The 17643-nt window shown below is 35.9% G+C and overlaps 1 non-coding gene and 1 pseudogene across 1 annotated transcript; both read right to left on the reverse strand.

Moving 5' to 3' along the window:
* Window positions 1–4451: 4451 nt before the first annotated feature.
* On the reverse strand, window positions 4452–4570 carry LOC137913026 (5S ribosomal RNA; annotated as a pseudogene).
* A 594-nt stretch (window positions 4571–5164) lies between these two features.
* On the reverse strand, window positions 5165–5283 carry LOC137913133 (5S ribosomal RNA). The gene has a single exon (XR_011106373.1). It is a non-coding gene; the product is annotated as a 5S ribosomal RNA (ribosomal RNA).
* Window positions 5284–17643: the final 12360 nt, after the last annotated feature.

A 17643-nucleotide genomic window follows, 5' to 3' on the forward strand; every position in this document is an offset into this window, starting at 1 on the left:
GTGGCGAAAGCATAGAACACAAAAAATGGCATCCGGCGAAAATATTTTCCAAAAGAATTATTCATGCAATAAACTTCTTGATCTTGATCAATCTTGGAACACATTTAATTCTGAAATCGATCCTGTCTGGATACAAAAAAGGTTCATTCTTTGCTGTCCAATCACAGCTGTTCAATCACTGATCAAAGATCAAATTAAAAGATGATGAACATCAAAGATACAAATCAAATAAAAGATGATGAACATCAAAGATACAAATCAAATAAAAGATGATGAACATCAAAGATACAGATCAAATAAAAGATGATGAACATCAAAGATACAGATCAAATAAAAGACGATGAACATCAAAGATACAGATCAAATAAAAGATGATGAACATCAAAGATACAGATCAAATAAAAGATGATGAACATCAAAGATACAGATCAAATAAAAGATGATGAACATCAAAGATACAAATCAAACCATACAGGGCAATGCAGCCTCATGGTAGTACGGGTAGTGCGGTTAGCAGGAGCTAACGTAGCATTGCTAGTTTCTCCCTTGTGCCGGTCTCAAGCCCGGATAAATGCAGAGAGTTGCATCAGGAATGGTGTGGTGTTGGTTGGAAATAAGAAGGCAGTAGCAGTTCCAACCACAAAACTTGATCAGAACATCCTTAGTACATCTTTAGTACATCTTTAGTGCATCTTTAGTACATCTTTAGTACATCTTTAGTACATTTTTAGTACATCTTTAGTGCATCTTTAGTACATCTTTAGTACATCTTTAGTACATCTTTAGTACATCTTTAGTACATCTTTAGTACATCTTTAGTGCATCTTTAGTACATCTTTAGTACATCTTTAGTACATCTTTAGTACATCTTTAGTGCATCTTTAGTACATCTTTAGTGCATCTTTAGTACATCTTCAGTGCATCTTTAGTACATCTTTAGTACATTTTTAGTGCATCTTTAGTACATCTTTAGTACATCTTTAGTACATCTTTAGTACATCTTTAGTACATCTTTAGTGCATCTTTAGTACATCTTGAGTACATCTTTAGTACATCTTTAGTACAACTCGCACTGGAACATCAACTCTGCATTCTTCTTCTCTCATTCTCTCTTGCTCCTCTTGCTTCTTCTGCAGTCCCTATTTCTCAGCATCAGAGTACTTACGCCCTCTTGTGGCGAAAGCATAGAACACAAAAAATGGCATCCGGCGAAAATATTTTCCAAAAGAATTATTCATGCAATAAACTTCTTGATCTTGATCAATCTTGGAACACATTTAATTCTGAAATCGATCCTGTCCGGATATCAAAAAGGTCCAATCTCTACTGTCCAATCACAGCTGTTCAATCACTGATCAAAGATCAAATTAAAAGATGATGAACATCAAAGATACAAATCAAATAAAAGATGATGAACATCAAAGATACAGATCAAATAAAAGATGATGAACATCAAAGATACAGATCAAATAAAAGATGATGAACATCAAAGATACAGATCAAATAAAAGATGATGAACATCAAAGATACAAATCAAATAAAAGATGATGAACATCAAAGATACAGATCAAATAAAAGATGATGAACATCAAAGATACAGATCAAATAAAAGATGATGAACATCAAAGATACAGATCAAATAAAAGATGATGAACATCAAAGATACAAATCAAACCATACAGGGCAATGCAGCCTCATGGTAGTACGGGTAATGCGGTTAGCAGGAGCTAACGTAGCATTGCTAGTATCTCCCTTGTGCCGGTCTCAAGCCCGGATAAATGCAGAGTTGCATCAGGAATGGTGTGGTGTTGGTTGGAAATAAGAAGGCAGTAGCAGTTCCAAGCACAAAACTTTATCAGAACATCCTTAGTACATCTTTAGTACATCTTTAGTACATCTTTAGTACATCTTTAGTGCATCTTGAGTACATCTTTAGTACATCTTTAGTACATCTTTAGTACATCTTTAGTGCATCTTTAGTACATCTTTAGTACATCTTTAGTACATCTTTAGTGCATCTTTAGTACATCTTGAGTACAACTCGCACTGGAACATCAACTCTGCATTCTTCTTCTCATTCTCTCTCTCGCTCCTCTCGCTTCTTTTGCAGTCCCTATTTCTCAGCGTCAGAGTACTTACGCCCTCTTGTGGCGAAAGCATAGAACACAAAAAATGGCATCCCGCGAAAATATTTTCCAAAAGAATTATTCATGCAATAAACTTCTGGATCTTGATCAATCTTGGAACACATTTAATTCTGAAATCGATCCTGTCCGGATACCAAAAAGGTCCAATCTCTACTGTCCAATCACAGCTGTTCAATCACTGATCAAAGATCAAATTAAAAGATGATGAACATCAAAGATACAAATCAAATAAAAGATGATGAACATCAAAGATACAGATCAAATAAAAGATGATGAACATCAAAGATACAGATCAAATAAAAGATGATGAACATCAAAGATACAAATCAAACCATACAGGGCAATGCAGCCTCATGGTAGTACGGGTAGTGCGGTTAGCAGGAGCTAACGTAGCATTGCTAGTTTCTCCCTTGTGCCGGTCTCAAGCCTGGATAAATGCAGAGAGTTGCATCAGGAATGGTGTGGTGTTGGTTGGAAATAAGAAGGCAGTAGCAGTTCCAACCACTTAACTTTATCAGAACATCCTTAGTACATCTTTAGTACATCTTTAGTACATCTTTAGTGCATCTTCAGTACATCTTTAGTACATCTTTAGTACATCTTTAGTGCATCTTTAGTACATCTTTAGTGCATCTTTAGTACATCTTCAGTGCATCTTTAGTACATCTTTAGTACATTTTTAGTGCATCTTTAGTACATCTTTAGTGCATCTTTAGTACATCTTTAGTACATCTTTAGTACATCTTTAGTACATCTTTAGTACATCTTTAGTACATCTTTAGTGCATCTTTAGTACATCTTGAGTACATCTTTAGTACAACTTGCACTGGAACATCAACTCTGCATTCTTCTTCTCTCATTCTCTCTCGCTCCTCTCGCTTCTTCTGCAGTCCCTATTTCTCAGCATCAGAGTACTTACGCCCTCTTGTGGCGAAAGCATAGAACACAAGAAATGGCATCCGGCGAAAATATTTTCCAAAAGAATTATTCATGCAATAAACTTCTTGATCTTGATCAATCTTGGAACACATTTAATTCTGAAATCGATCCTGTCTGGATACAAAAAAGGTTCATTCTTTGCTGTCCAATCACAGCTGTTCAATCACTGATCAAAGATCAAATTAAAAGATGATGAACATCAAAGATACAAATCAAATAAAAGATGATGAACATCAAAGATACAGATCAAATAAAAGATGATGAACATCAAAGATACAGATCAAATAAAAGATGATGAACATCAAAGATACAGATCAAATAAAAGATGATGAACATCAAAGATACAGATCAAATAAAAGATGATGAACATCAAAGATACAGATCAAATAAAAGATGATGAACATCAAAGATACAAATCAAACCATACAGGGCAATGCAGCCTCATGGTAGTACGGGTAGTGCGGTTAGCAGGAGCTAACGTAGCATTGCTAGTTTCTCCCTTGTGCCGGTCTCAAGCCCGGATAAATGCAGAGAGTTGCATCAGGAATGGTGTGGTGTTGGTTGGAAATAAGAAGGCAGTAGCAGTTCCAACCACAAAACTTGATCAGAACATCCTTAGTACATCTTTAGTACATCTTTAGTGCATCTTTAGTACATCTTTAGTACATCTTTAGTACATTTTTAGTACATCTTTAGTGCATCTTTAGTACATCTTTAGTACATCTTTAGTACATCTTTAGTACATCTTTAGTACATCTTTAGTACATCTTTAGTGCATCTTTAGTACATCTTTAGTACATCTTTAGTACATCTTTAGTACATCTTTAGTGCATCTTTAGTACATCTTTAGTGCATCTTTAGTAAATCTATAAATACATGGTATTTATAGATTTATCACAATTTTAAACAACTTCAGCAACAAATGCAACTTTCTTTAACCAGACAACTAAAACACATTTTTATACAATCAGTCGTCAAGTCCTGAATTCCATGATCGCATTCATCCCAGGTAGAGTTTTTTCTTTAAATTCAAAATTCTGACCAATTTAAAAGCTCACAGCACCTGGTATTCCAAGTGAGTCTCCTGCACATGTACTAACCAGGCCCACGCCTGCCTGGCTTCCAAGATCTGACGAGGTTGGGCACTCCCAGGTCGGTATGGCCTTGAGCTGAACGACTGTATAGAAAACATGGTATTTATAGATTTATCACAATTTTAAACAACTTCAGCAACAAATGCAACTTTCTTTAACCAGACAACTAAAACACATTTTTATACAATCAGTCGTCAAGTCCTGAATTCCATGATCGCATTCATCCCAGGTAGAGTTTTTTCTTTAAATTCAAAATTCTGACCAATTTTAAAGCTCACAGCACCTGGTATTCCAAGTGAGTCTCCCACACATGTACTAACCGGGCCCGTGCCTGCTTGGCTTCCAAGATCTGATGAGACCGGGCACGCCCAGGCAGGTATGGCCGTGAGCTGGAGCACAATATAGAAAACATAGTATATATAGATTTGTCACAATTTTCATTCTCTCTCTCGCTCCTCTCGCTTCTTCTGCAGTCCCTATTTCTCAGCATCAGAGTACTTACGCCCTCTTGTGGCGAAAGCATAGAACACAAAAAATGGCATCCGGCAAAAATATTTTCCAAAAGAATTATTCATGCAATAAACTTCTTGATCTTGATCAATCTTGGAACACATTTAATTCTGAAATCGATCCTGTCTGGATACAAAAAAGGTCCAATCTCTGCTGTCCAATCGCAGCTGTACAATCACTGATCAAAGATCAAATTAAAAGATGATGAACATCAAATATACAGATCAAATAAAATATCTAAAAATCAAAGGAAGCACAATTTATATACATAATCACACATGGTCATTTTACTCTGGCGTCATCCATGCTTGTGTCATTAAAAAAAATAAAAAAAATAAAATCAACCTATGAAATCAATCAACTGCTCAAGGAAAGTCATCAATCACAAGTCTTCAAATTGACAACCATCTTGATTTCCGACTTTTGGATGAAAAAATTCCATTTTGTTTGCCCGCAGCCTCAGGGATGAGGAAAAGCTTGCGGCACCTGGTATTCCCAGGCGGTCTCCCATCCAAGTACTAACCAGGCCCGACCCTGCTCAGCTTCCGAGATCGGACGAGATCGGGCGTGTTCAGAGTGGTATGGCCGTAGACAGAAGCCGCGGCGAAAAGGACAGTATATAAACACGACTGTCCAAACTCGGCGGACCGCCGTGTATTTAAAAAAAACAAAATACTTTCCCAGCGGGCGTCACCTTGCGCGACCGTGTCTTCCTCGTTAGTGTAGTGGACAGTATCTACGCCTGTCACGCGGAAGACCGGGGTTCGATTCCCTGACGGGCAGATGTTCTTTGTATCCGGGCGTCCGGCGTAAGCATTTTCCAAAGAAATTAAGCATGCAATCAACTTCTTGATCAATCTTGGAACACATTTAATTCTGAAATCGATCCTGTCTGGATACAAAAAAGGTTCATTCTTTGCTGTCCAATCACAGCTGTTCAATCACTGATCAAAGATCAAATTAAAAGATGATGAACATCAAAGATACAAATCAAATAAAAGATGATGAACATCAAAGATACAGATCAAATAAAAGATGATGAACATCAAAGATACAGATCAAATAAAAGATGATGAACATCAAAGATACAAATCAAACCATACAGGGCAATGCAGCCTCATGGTAGTACGGGTAATGCGGTTAGCAGGAGCTAACGTAGCATTGCTAGTATCTCCCTTGTGCCGGTCTCAAGCCCGGATAAATGCAGAGTTGCATCAGGAATGGTGTGGTGTTGGTTGGAAATAAGAAGGCAGTAGCAGTTCCAAGCACAAAACTTTATCAGAACATCCTTAGTACATCTTTAGTACATCTTTAGTACATCTTTAGTACATCTTTAGTGCATCTTGAGTACATCTTTAGTACATCTTTAGTACATCTTTAGTACATCTTTAGTGCATCTTTAGTACATCTTTAGTACATCTTTAGTACATCTTTAGTGCATCTTTAGTACATCTTGAGTACAACTCGCACTGGAACATCAACTCTGCATTCTTCTTCTCATTCTCTCTCTCGCTCCTCTCGCTTCTTTTGCAGTCCCTATTTCTCAGCGTCAGAGTACTTACGCCCTCTTGTGGCGAAAGCATAGAACACAAAAAATGGCATCCCGCGAAAATATTTTCCAAAAGAATTATTCATGCAATAAACTTCTGGATCTTGATCAATCTTGGAACACATTTAATTCTGAAATCGATCCTGTCCGGATACCAAAAAGGTCCAATCTCTACTGTCCAATCACAGCTGTTCAATCACTGATCAAAGATCAAATTAAAAGATGATGAACATCAAAGATACAAATCAAATAAAAGATGATGAACATCAAAGATACAGATCAAATAAAAGATGATGAACATCAAAGATACAGATCAAATAAAAGATGATGAACATCAAAGATACAAATCAAACCATACAGGGCAATGCAGCCTCATGGTAGTACGGGTAGTGCGGTTAGCAGGAGCTAACGTAGCATTGCTAGTTTCTCCCTTGTGCCGGTCTCAAGCCCGGATAAATGCAGAGAGTTGCATCAGGAATGGTGTGGTGTTGGTTGGAAATAAGAAGGCAGTAGCAGTTCCAACCACTTAACTTTATCAGAACATCCTTAGTACATCTTTAGTACATCTTTAGTACATCTTTAGTGCATCTTCAGTACATCTTTAGTACATCTTTAGTACATCTTTAGTGCATCTTTAGTACATCTTTAGTGCATCTTTAGTACATCTTCAGTGCATCTTTAGTACATCTTTAGTACATTTTTAGTGCATCTTTAGTACATTTTTAGTGCATCTTTAGTACATCTTTAGTGCATCTTTAGTACATCTTTAGTACATCTTTAGTACATCTTTAGTACATCTTTAGTACATCTTTAGTACATCTTAAGTACATCTTTAGTGCATCTTTAGTACATCTTGAGTACATCTTTAGTACAACTTGCACTGGAACATCAACTCTGCATTCTTCTTCTCTCATTCTCTCTCGCTCCTCTCGCTTCTTCTGCAGTCCCTATTTCTCAGCATCAGAGTACTTACGCCCTCTTGTGGCGAAAGCATAGAACACAAGAAATGGCATCCGGCGAAAATATTTTCCAAAAGAATTATTCATGCAATAAACTTCTTGATCTTGATCAATCTTGGAACACATTTAATTCTAAAATCGATCCTGTCTGGATACAAAAAAGGTTCATTCTTTGCTGTCCAATCACAGCTGTTCAATCACTGATCAAAGATCAAATTAAAAGATGATGAACATCAAAGATACAAATCAAATAAAAGATGATGAACATCAAAGATACAGATCAAATAAAAGATGATGAACATCAAAGATACAGATCAAATAAAAGATGATGAACATCAAAGATACAGATCAAATAAAAGATGATGAACATCAAAGATACAGATCAAATAAAAGATGATGAACATCAAAGATACAAATCAAACCATACAGGGCAATGCAGCCTCATGGTAGTACGGGTAGTGCGGTTAGCAGGAGCTAACGTAGCATTGCTAGTTTCTCCCTTGTGCCGGTCTCAAGCCCGGATAAATGCAGAGAGTTGCATCAGGAATGGTGTGGTGTTGGTTGGAAATAAGAAGGCAGTAGCAGTTCCAACCACAAAACTTGATCAGAACATCCTTAGTACATCTTTAGTACATCTTTAGTGCATCTTTAGTACATCTTTAGTACATTTTTAGTACATTTTTAGTACATCTTTAGTGCATCTTTAGTACATCTTTAGTACATCTTTAGTACATCTTTAGTACATCTTTAGTACATCTTTAGTACATCTTTAGTGCATCTTTAGTACATCTTTAGTACATCTTTAGTACATCTTTAGTACATCTTTAGTGCATCTTTAGTACATCTTTAGTGCATCTTTAGTACATCTTCAGTGCATCTTTAGTACATCTTTAGTACATTTTTAGTGCATCTTTAGTACATCTTTAGTACATCTTTAGTACATCTTTAGTACATCTTTAGTACATCTTTAGTACATCTTTAGTGCATCTTTAGTACATCTTGAGTACATCTTTAGTACATCTTTAGTACATCTTTAGTGCATCTTTAGTACATCTTGAGTACATCTTTAGTACATCTTTAGTACAACTCCCACTGGAACATCAACTCTGCATTCTTCTTCTCTCATTCTCTCTCGCTCCTCTCGCTTCTTCTGCAGTCCCTATTTCTCAGCATCAGAGTACTTACGCCCTCTTGTGGCGAAAGCATAGAACACAAAAAATGGCATCCGGCGAAAATATTTTCCAAAAGAATTATTCATGCAATAAACTTCTTGATCTTGATCAATCTTGGAACACATTTAATTCTGAAATCGATCCTGTCCGGATATCAAAAAGGTCCAATCTCTACTGTCCAATCACAGCTGTTCAATCACTGATCAAAGATCAAATTAAAAGATGATGAACATCAAAGATACAAATCAAATAAAAGATGATGAACATCAAAGATACAAATCAAATAAAAGATGATGAACATCAAAGATACAGATCAAATAAAAGATGATGAACATCAAAGATACAGATCAAATAAAAGATGATGAACATCAAAGATACAGATCAAATAAAAGATGATGAACATCAAAGATACAAATCAAACCATACAGGGCAATGCAGCCTCATGGTAGTACGGGTAGTGCGGTTAGCAGGAGCTAACGTAGCATTGCTAGTTTCTCCCTTGTGCCGGTCTCAAGCCCGGATAAATGCAGAGAGTTGCATCAGGAATGGTGTGGTGTTGGTTGGAAATAAGAAGGCAGTAGCAGTTCCAACCACTTAACTTTATCAGAACATCCTTAGTACATCTTTAGTACATCTTTAGTACATCTTTAGTGCATCTTCAGTACATCTTTAGTACATCTTTAGTACATCTTTAGTGCATCTTTAGTACATCTTTAGTGCATCTTTAGTACATCTTCAGTGCATCTTTAGTACATCTTTAGTACATTTTTAGTGCATCTTTAGTACATCTTTAGTGCATCTTTAGTACATCTTTAGTACATCTTTAGTACATCTTTAGTACATCTTTAGTACATCTTTAGTACATCTTTAGTACATCTTTAGTACATCTTTAGTGCATCTTTAGTACATCTTGAGTACATCTTTAGTACAACTTGCACTGGAACATCAACTCTGCATTCTTCTTCTCTCATTCTCTCTCGCTCCTCTCGCTTCTTCTGCAGTCCCTATTTCTCAGCATCAGAGTACTTACGCCCTCTTGTGGCGAAAGCATAGAACACAAAAAATGGCATCCGGCGAAAATATTTTCCAAAAGAATTATTCATGCAATAAACTTCTTGATCTTGATCAATCTTGGAACACATTTAATTCTGAAATCGATCCTGTCTGGATACAAAAAAGGTTCATTCTTTGCTGTCCAATCACAGCTGTTCAATCACTGATCAAAGATCAAATTAAAAGATGATGAACATCAAAGATACAAATCAAATAAAAGATGATGAACATCAAAGATACAGATCAAATAAAAGATGATGAACATCAAAGATACAGATCAAATAAAAGACGATGAACATCAAAGATACAGATCAAATAAAAGATGATGAACATCAAAGATACAGATCAAATAAAAGATGATGAACATCAAAGATACAGAGCAAATAAAAGATGATGAACATCAAAGATACAAATCAAACCATACAGGGCAATGCAGCCTCATGGTAGTACGGGTAGTGCGGTTAGCAGGAGCTAACGTAGCATTGCTAGTTTCTCCCTTGTGCCGGTCTCAAGCCCGGATAAATGCAGAGAGTTGCATCAGGAATGGTGTGGTGTTGGTTGGAAATAAGAAGGCAGTAGCAGTTTCAACCACAAAACTTGATCAGAACATCCTTAGTACATCTTTAGTACATCTTTAGTGCATCTTTAGTACATCTTTAGTACATCTTTAGTACATTTTTAGTACATCTTTAGTGCATCTTTAGTACATCTTTAGTACATCTTTAGTACATCTTTAGTACATCTTTAGTACATCTTTAGTACATCTTTAGTGCATCTTTAGTACATCTTTAGTACATCTTTAGTACATCTTTAGTACATCTTTAGTGCATCTTTAGTAAATCTTTAGTGCATCTTTAGTACATCTTCAGTGCATCTTTAGTACATCTTTAGTACATTTTTAGTGCATCTTTAGTACATCTTTAGTACATCTTTAGTACATCTTTAGTACATCTTTAGTACATCTTTAGTACATCTTTAGTGCATCTTTAGTACATCTTGAGTACATCTTTAGTACATCTTTAGTACAACTCGCACTGGAACATCAACTCTGCATTCTTCTTCTCTCATTCTCTCTCGCTCCTCTCGCTTCTTCTGCAGTCCCTATTTCTCAGCATCAGAGTACTTACGCCCTCTTGTGGCGAAAGCATAGAACACAAAAAATGGCATCCGGCGAAAATATTTTCCAAAAGAATTATTCATGCAATAAACTTCTTGATCTTGATCAATCTTGGAACACATTTAATTCTGAAATCGATCCTGTCCGGATATCAAAAAGGTCCAATCTCTACTGTCCAATCACAGCTGTTCAATCACTGATCAAAGATCAAATTAAAAGATGATGAACATCAAAGATACAAATCAAATAAAAGATGATGAACATCAAAGATACAGATCAAATAAAAGATGATGAACATCAAAGATACAGATCAAATAAAAGATGATGAACATCAAAGATACAGTTCAAATAAAAGATGATGAACATCAAAGATACAAATCAAACCATACAGGGCAATGCAGCCTCATGGTAGTACGGGTAGTGCGGTTAGCAGGAGCTAACGTAGCATTGCTAGTTTCTCCCTTGTGCCGGTCTCAAGCCCGGATAAATGCAGAGAGTTGCATCAGGAATGGTGTGGTGTTGGTTGGAAATAAGAAGGCAGTAGCAGTTCCAACCACTTAACTTTATCAGAACATCCTTAGTACATCTTTAGTACATCTTTAGTACATCTTTAGTGCATCTTCAGTACATCTTTAGTACATCTTTAGTACATCTTTAGTGCATCTTTAGTACATCTTTAGTGCATCTTTAGTACATCTTCAGTGCATCTTTAGTACATCTTTAGTACATTTTTAGTGCATCTTTAGTACATCTTTAGTGCATCTTTAGTACATCTTTAGTACATCTTTAGTACATCTTTAGTACATCTTTAGTACATCTTTAGTGCATCTTTAGTGCATCTTTAGTACATATTTAGTACATCTTGAGTACAACTCGCACTGGAACATCAACTCTGCATTCTTCTTCTCTCATTCTCTCTCGCTCCTCTCGCTTCTTCTGCAGTCCCTATTTCTCAGCATCAGAGTACTTACGCCCTCTTGTGGCGAAAGCATAGAACACAAAAAATGGCATCCGGCGAAAATATTTTCCAAAAGAATTATTCATGCAATAAACTTCTTGATCTTGATCAATCTTGGAACACATTTAATTCTGAAATCGATCCTGTCTGGATACAAAAAAGGTTCATTCTTTGCTGTCCAATCACAGCTGTTCAATCACTGATCAAAGATCAAATTAAAAGATGATGAACATCAAAGATACAAATCAAATAAAAGATGATGAACATCAAAGATACAGATCAAATAAAAGATGATGAACATCAAAGATACAGATCAAATAAAAGATGATGAACATCAAAGATACAGATCAAATAAAAGATGATGAACATCAAAGATACAGATCAAATAAAAGATGATGAACATCAAAGATACAGATCAAATAAAAGATGATGAACATCAAAGATACAGATCAAATAAAAGATGATGAACATCAAAGATACAAATCAAACCATACAGGGCAATGCAGCCTCATGGTAGTATGGGTAGTGCGGTTAGCAGGAGCTAACGTAGCATTGCTAGTTTCTCCCTTGTGCCGGTCTCAAGCCCGGATAAATGCAGAGAGTTGCATCAGGAATGGTGTGGTGTTGGTTGGAAATAAGAAGGCAGTAGCAGTTCCAACCACAAAACTTGATCAGAACATCCTTAGTACATCTTTAGTACATCTTTAGTGCATCTTTAGTACATCTTTAGTACATCTTTAGTACATTTTTAGTACATCTTTAGTGCATCTTTAGTACATCTTTAGTACATCTTTAGTACATCTTTAGTACATCTTTAGTACATCTTTAGTACATCTTTAGTGCATCTTTAGTACATCTTTAGTACATCTTTAGTACATCTTTAGTGCATCTTTAGTACATCTTTAGTGCATCTTTAGTACATCTTCAGTGCATCTTTAGTACATCTTTAGTACATTTTTAGTGCATCTTTAGTACATCTTTAGTACATCTTTAGTACATCTTTAGTACATCTTTAGTACATCTTTAGTACATCTTTAGTACATCTTTAGTGCATCTTTAGTACATCTTGAGTACATCTTTAGTACATCTTTAGTACAACTCGCACTGGAACATCAACTCTGCATTCTTCTTCTCTCATTCTCTCTCGCTCCTCTCGCTTCTTCTGCAGTCCCTATTTCTCAGCATCAGAGTACTTACGCCCTCTTGTGGCGAAAGCATAGAACACAAAAAATGGCATCCGGCGAAAATATTTTCCAAAAGAATTATTCATGCAATAAACTTCTTGATCTTGATCAATCTTGGAACACATTTAATTCTGAAATCGATCCTGTCCGGATATCAAAAAGGTCCAATCTCTACTGTCCAATCACAGCTGTTCAATCACTGATCAAAGATCAAATTAAAAGATGATGAACATCAAAGATACAAATCAAATAAAAGATGATGAACATCAAAGATACAGATCAAATAAAAGATGATGAACATCAAAGATACAGATCAAATAAAAGATGATGAACATCAAAGATACAGATCAAATAAAAGATGATGAACATCAAAGATACAGATCAAATAAAAGATGATGAACATCAAAGATACAAATCAAACCATACAGGGCAATGCAGCCTCATGGTAGTACGGGTAGTGCGGTTAGCAGGAGCTAACGTAGCATTGCTAGTTTCTCCCTTGTGCCGGTCTCAAGCCCGGATAAATGCAGAGAGTTGCATCAGGAATGGTGTGGTGTTGGTTGGAAATAAGAAGGCAGTAGCAGTTCCAACCACTTAACTTTATCAGAACATCCTTAGTACATCTTTAGTACATCTTTAGTGCATCTTCAGTACATCTTTAGTACATCTTTAGTACATCTTTAGTGCATCTTTAGTACATCTTTAGTGCATCTTTAGTACATCTTCAGTGCATCTTTAGTACATCTTTAGTACATTTTTAGTGCATCTTTAGTACATCTTTAGTGCATCTTTAGTACATCTTTAGTACATCTTTAGTACATCTTTAGTACATCTTTAGTACATCTTTAGTACATCTTTAGTACATCTTTAGTGCATCTTTAGTACATCTTGAGTACATCTTTAGTACAACTTGCACTGGAACATCAACTCTGCATTCTTCTTCTCTCATTCTCTCTCGCTCCTCTCGCTTCTTCTGCAGTCCCTATTTCTCAGCATCAGAGTACTTACGCCCTCTTGTGGCGAAAGCATAGAACACAAAAAATGGCATCCGGCAAAAATATTTTCCAAAAGAATTATTCATGCAATAAACTTCTTGATCTTGATCAATCTTGGAACACATTTAATTCTGAAATCGATCCTGTCTGGATACAAAAAAGGTTCATTCTTTGCTGTCCAATCACAGCTGTTCAATCACTGATCAAAGATCAAATTAAAAGATGATGAACATCAAAGATACAAATCAAATAAAAGATGATGAACATCAAAGATACAGATCAAATAAAAGATGAACATCAAAGATACAGATCAAATAAAAGATGATGAACATCAAAGATACAGATCAAATAAAAGATGATGAACATCAAAGATACAAATCAAACCATACAGGGCAATGCAGCCTCATGGTAGTACGGGTAGTGCGGTTAGCAGGAGCTAACGTAGCATTGCTAGTTTCTCCCTTGTGCCGGTCTCAAGCCCGGATAAATGCAGAGAGTTGCATCAGGAATGGTGTGGTGTTGGTTGGAAATAAGAAGGCAGTAGCAGTTCCAACCACTTAACTTTATCAGAACATCCTTAGTACATCTTTAGTACATCTTTAGTGCATCTTCAGTACATCTTTAGTACATCTTTAGTACATCTTTAGTGCATCTTTAGTACATCTTTAGTGCATCTTTAGTACATCTTCAGTGCATCTTTAGTACATCTTTAGTACATTTTTAGTGCATCTTTAGTACATCTTTAGTGCATCTTTAGTACATCTTTAGTACATCTTTAGTACATCTTTAGTACATCTTTAGTACATCTTTAGTACATCTTTAGTACATCTTTAGTGCATCTTTAGTACATCTTGAGTACATCTTTAGTACAACTTGCACTGGAACATCAACTCTGCATTCTTCTTCTCTCATTCTCTCTCGCTCCTCTCGCTTCTTCTGCAGTCCCTATTTCTCAGCATCAGAGTACTTACGCCCTCTTGTGGCGAAAGCATAGAACACAAAAAATGGCATCCGGCAAAAATATTTTCCAAAAGAATTATTCATGCAATAAACTTCTTGATCTTGATCAATCTTGGAACACATTTAATTCTGAAATCGATCCTGTCTGGATACAAAAAAGGTTCATTCTTTGCTGTCCAATCACAGCTGTTCAATCACTGATCAAAGATCAAATTAAAAGATGATGAACATCAAAGATACAAATCAAATAAAAGATGATGAACATCAAAGATACAGATCAAATAAAAGATGAACATCAAAGATACAGATCAAATAAAAGATGATGAACATCAAAGATACAGATCAAATAAAAGATGATGAACATCAAAGATACAGATCAAATAAAAGATGATGAACATCAAAGATACAAATCAAACCATACAGGGCAATGCAGCCTCATGGTAGTACGGGTAGTGCGGTTAGCAGGAGCTAACGTAGCATTGCTAGTTTCTCCCTTGTGCCGGTCTCAAGCCCGGATAAATGCAGAGAGTTGCATCAGGAATGGTGTGGTGTTGGTTGGAAATAAGAAGGCAGTAGCAGTTCCAACCACAAAACTTGATCAGAACATCCTTAGTACATCTTTAGTACATCTTTATTGCATCTTTAGTACATCTTTAGTACATCTTTAGTACATTTTTAGTACATCTTTAGTGCATCTTTAGTACATCTTTAGTACATCTTTAGTACATCTTTAGTACAACTTTAGTACATCTTTAGTACATCTTTAGTGCATCTTTAGTACATCTTTAGTACATCTTTAGTACATCTTTAGTGCATCTTTAGTACATCTTTAGTGCATCTTTAGTACATCTTCAGTGCATCTTTAGTACATCTTTAGTACATTTTTAGTGCATCTTTAGTACATCTTTAGTACATCTTTAGTACATCTTTAGTACATCTTTAGTACATCTTTAGTACATCTTTAGTGCATCTTTAGTACATCTTGAGTACATCTTTAGTACATCTTTAGTACAACTCGCACTGGAACATCAACTGCATTCTTCTTCTCTCATTCTCTCTCGCTCCTCTCGCTTCTTCTGCAGTCCCTATTTCTCAGCATCAGAGTACTTACGCCCTCTTGTGGCAAAAGCATAGAACACAAAAAATGGCATCCGGCGAAAATATTTTCCAAAAGAATTATTCATGCAATAAACTTCTTGATCTTGATCAATCTTGGAACACATTTAATTCTGAAATCGATCCTGTCCGGATATCAAAAAGGTCCAATCTCTACTGTCCAATCACAGCTGTTCAATCACTGATCAAAGATCAAATTAAAAGATGATGAACATCAAAGATACAGATCAAATAAAAGATGATGAACATCAAAGATACAGATCAAATAAAAGATGATGAACATCAAAGATACAGTTCAAATAAAAGATGATGAACATCAAAGATACAAATCAAACCATACAGGGCAATGCAGCCTCATGGTAGTACGGGTAGTGCGGTTAGCAGGAGCTAACGTAGCATTGCTAGTTTCTCCCTTGTGCCGGTCTCAAGCCCGGATAAATGCAGAGAGTTGCATCAGGAATGGTGTGGTGTTGGTTGGAAATAAGAAGGCAGTAGCAGTTCCAACCACTTAACTTTATCAGAACATCCTTAGTACATCTTTATTACATCTTTAGTACATCTTTAGTGCATCTTCAGTACATCTTTAGTACATCTTTAGTACATCTTTAGTGCATCTTTAGTACATCTTTAGTGCATCTTTAGTACATCTTCAGTGCATCTTTAGTACATCTTTAGTACATTTTTAGTGCATCTTTAGTACATCTTTAGTGCATCTTTAGTACATCTTTAGTACATCTTTAGTACATCTTTAGTACATCTTTAGTACATCTTTAGTACATCTTTAGTGCATCTTTAGTGCATCTTTAGTACATATTTAGTACATCTTGAGTACAACTCGCACTGGAACATCAACTCTGCATTCTTCTTCTCTCATTCTCTCTCGCTCCTCTCGCTTCTTCTGCAGTCCCTATTTCTCAGCATCAGAGTACTTACGCCCTCTTGTGGCGAAAGCATAGAACACAAGAAATGGCATCCGGCGAAAATATTTTCCAAAAGAATTATTCATGCAATAAACTTCTTGATCTTGATCAATCTTGGAACACATTTAATTCTAAAATCGATCCTGTCTGGATACAAAAAAGGTTCATTCTTTGCTGTCCAATCACAGCTGTTCAATCACTGATCAAAGATCAAATTAAAAGATGATGAACATCAAAGATACAAATCAAATAAAAGATGATGAACATCAAAGATACAGATCAAATAAAAGATGATGAACATCAAAGATACAGATCAAATAAAAGATGATGAACATCAAAGATACAGATCAAATAAAAGATGATGAACATCAAAGATACAGATCAAATAAAAGATGATGAACATCAAAGATACAAATCAAACCATACAGGGCAATGCAGCCTCATGGTAGTACGGGTAGTGCGGTTAGCAGGAGCTAACGTAGCATTGCTAGTTTCTCCCTTGTGCCGGTCTCAAGCCCGGATAAATGCAGAGAGTTGCATCAGGAATGGTGTGGTGTTGGTTGGAAATAAGAAGGCAGTAGCAGTTCCAACCACAAAACTTGATCAGAACATCCTTAGTACATCTTTAGTACATCTTTAGTGCATCTTTAGTACATCTTTAGTACATTTTTAGTACATTTTTAGTACATCTTTAGTGCATCTTTAGTACATCTTTAGTACATCTTTAGTACATCTTTAGTACATCTTTAGTACATCTTTAGTACATCTTTAGTGCATCTTTAGTACATCTTTAGTACATCTTTAGTACATCTTTAGTACATCTTTAGTGCATCTTTAGTACATCTTTAGTGCATCTTTAGTACATCTTCAGTGCATCTTTAGTACATCTTTAGTACATTTTTAGTGCATCTTTAGTACATCTTTAGTACATCTTTAGTACATCTTTAGTACATCTTTAGTACATCTTTAG

The sequence above is a fragment of the Brachionichthys hirsutus genome, unplaced genomic scaffold (genome assembly GCF_040956055.1).
Source record: "Brachionichthys hirsutus isolate HB-005 unplaced genomic scaffold, CSIRO-AGI_Bhir_v1 contig_259, whole genome shotgun sequence".
NCBI classification, from domain to species: Eukaryota; Metazoa; Chordata; class Actinopteri; order Lophiiformes; family Brachionichthyidae; genus Brachionichthys; species Brachionichthys hirsutus.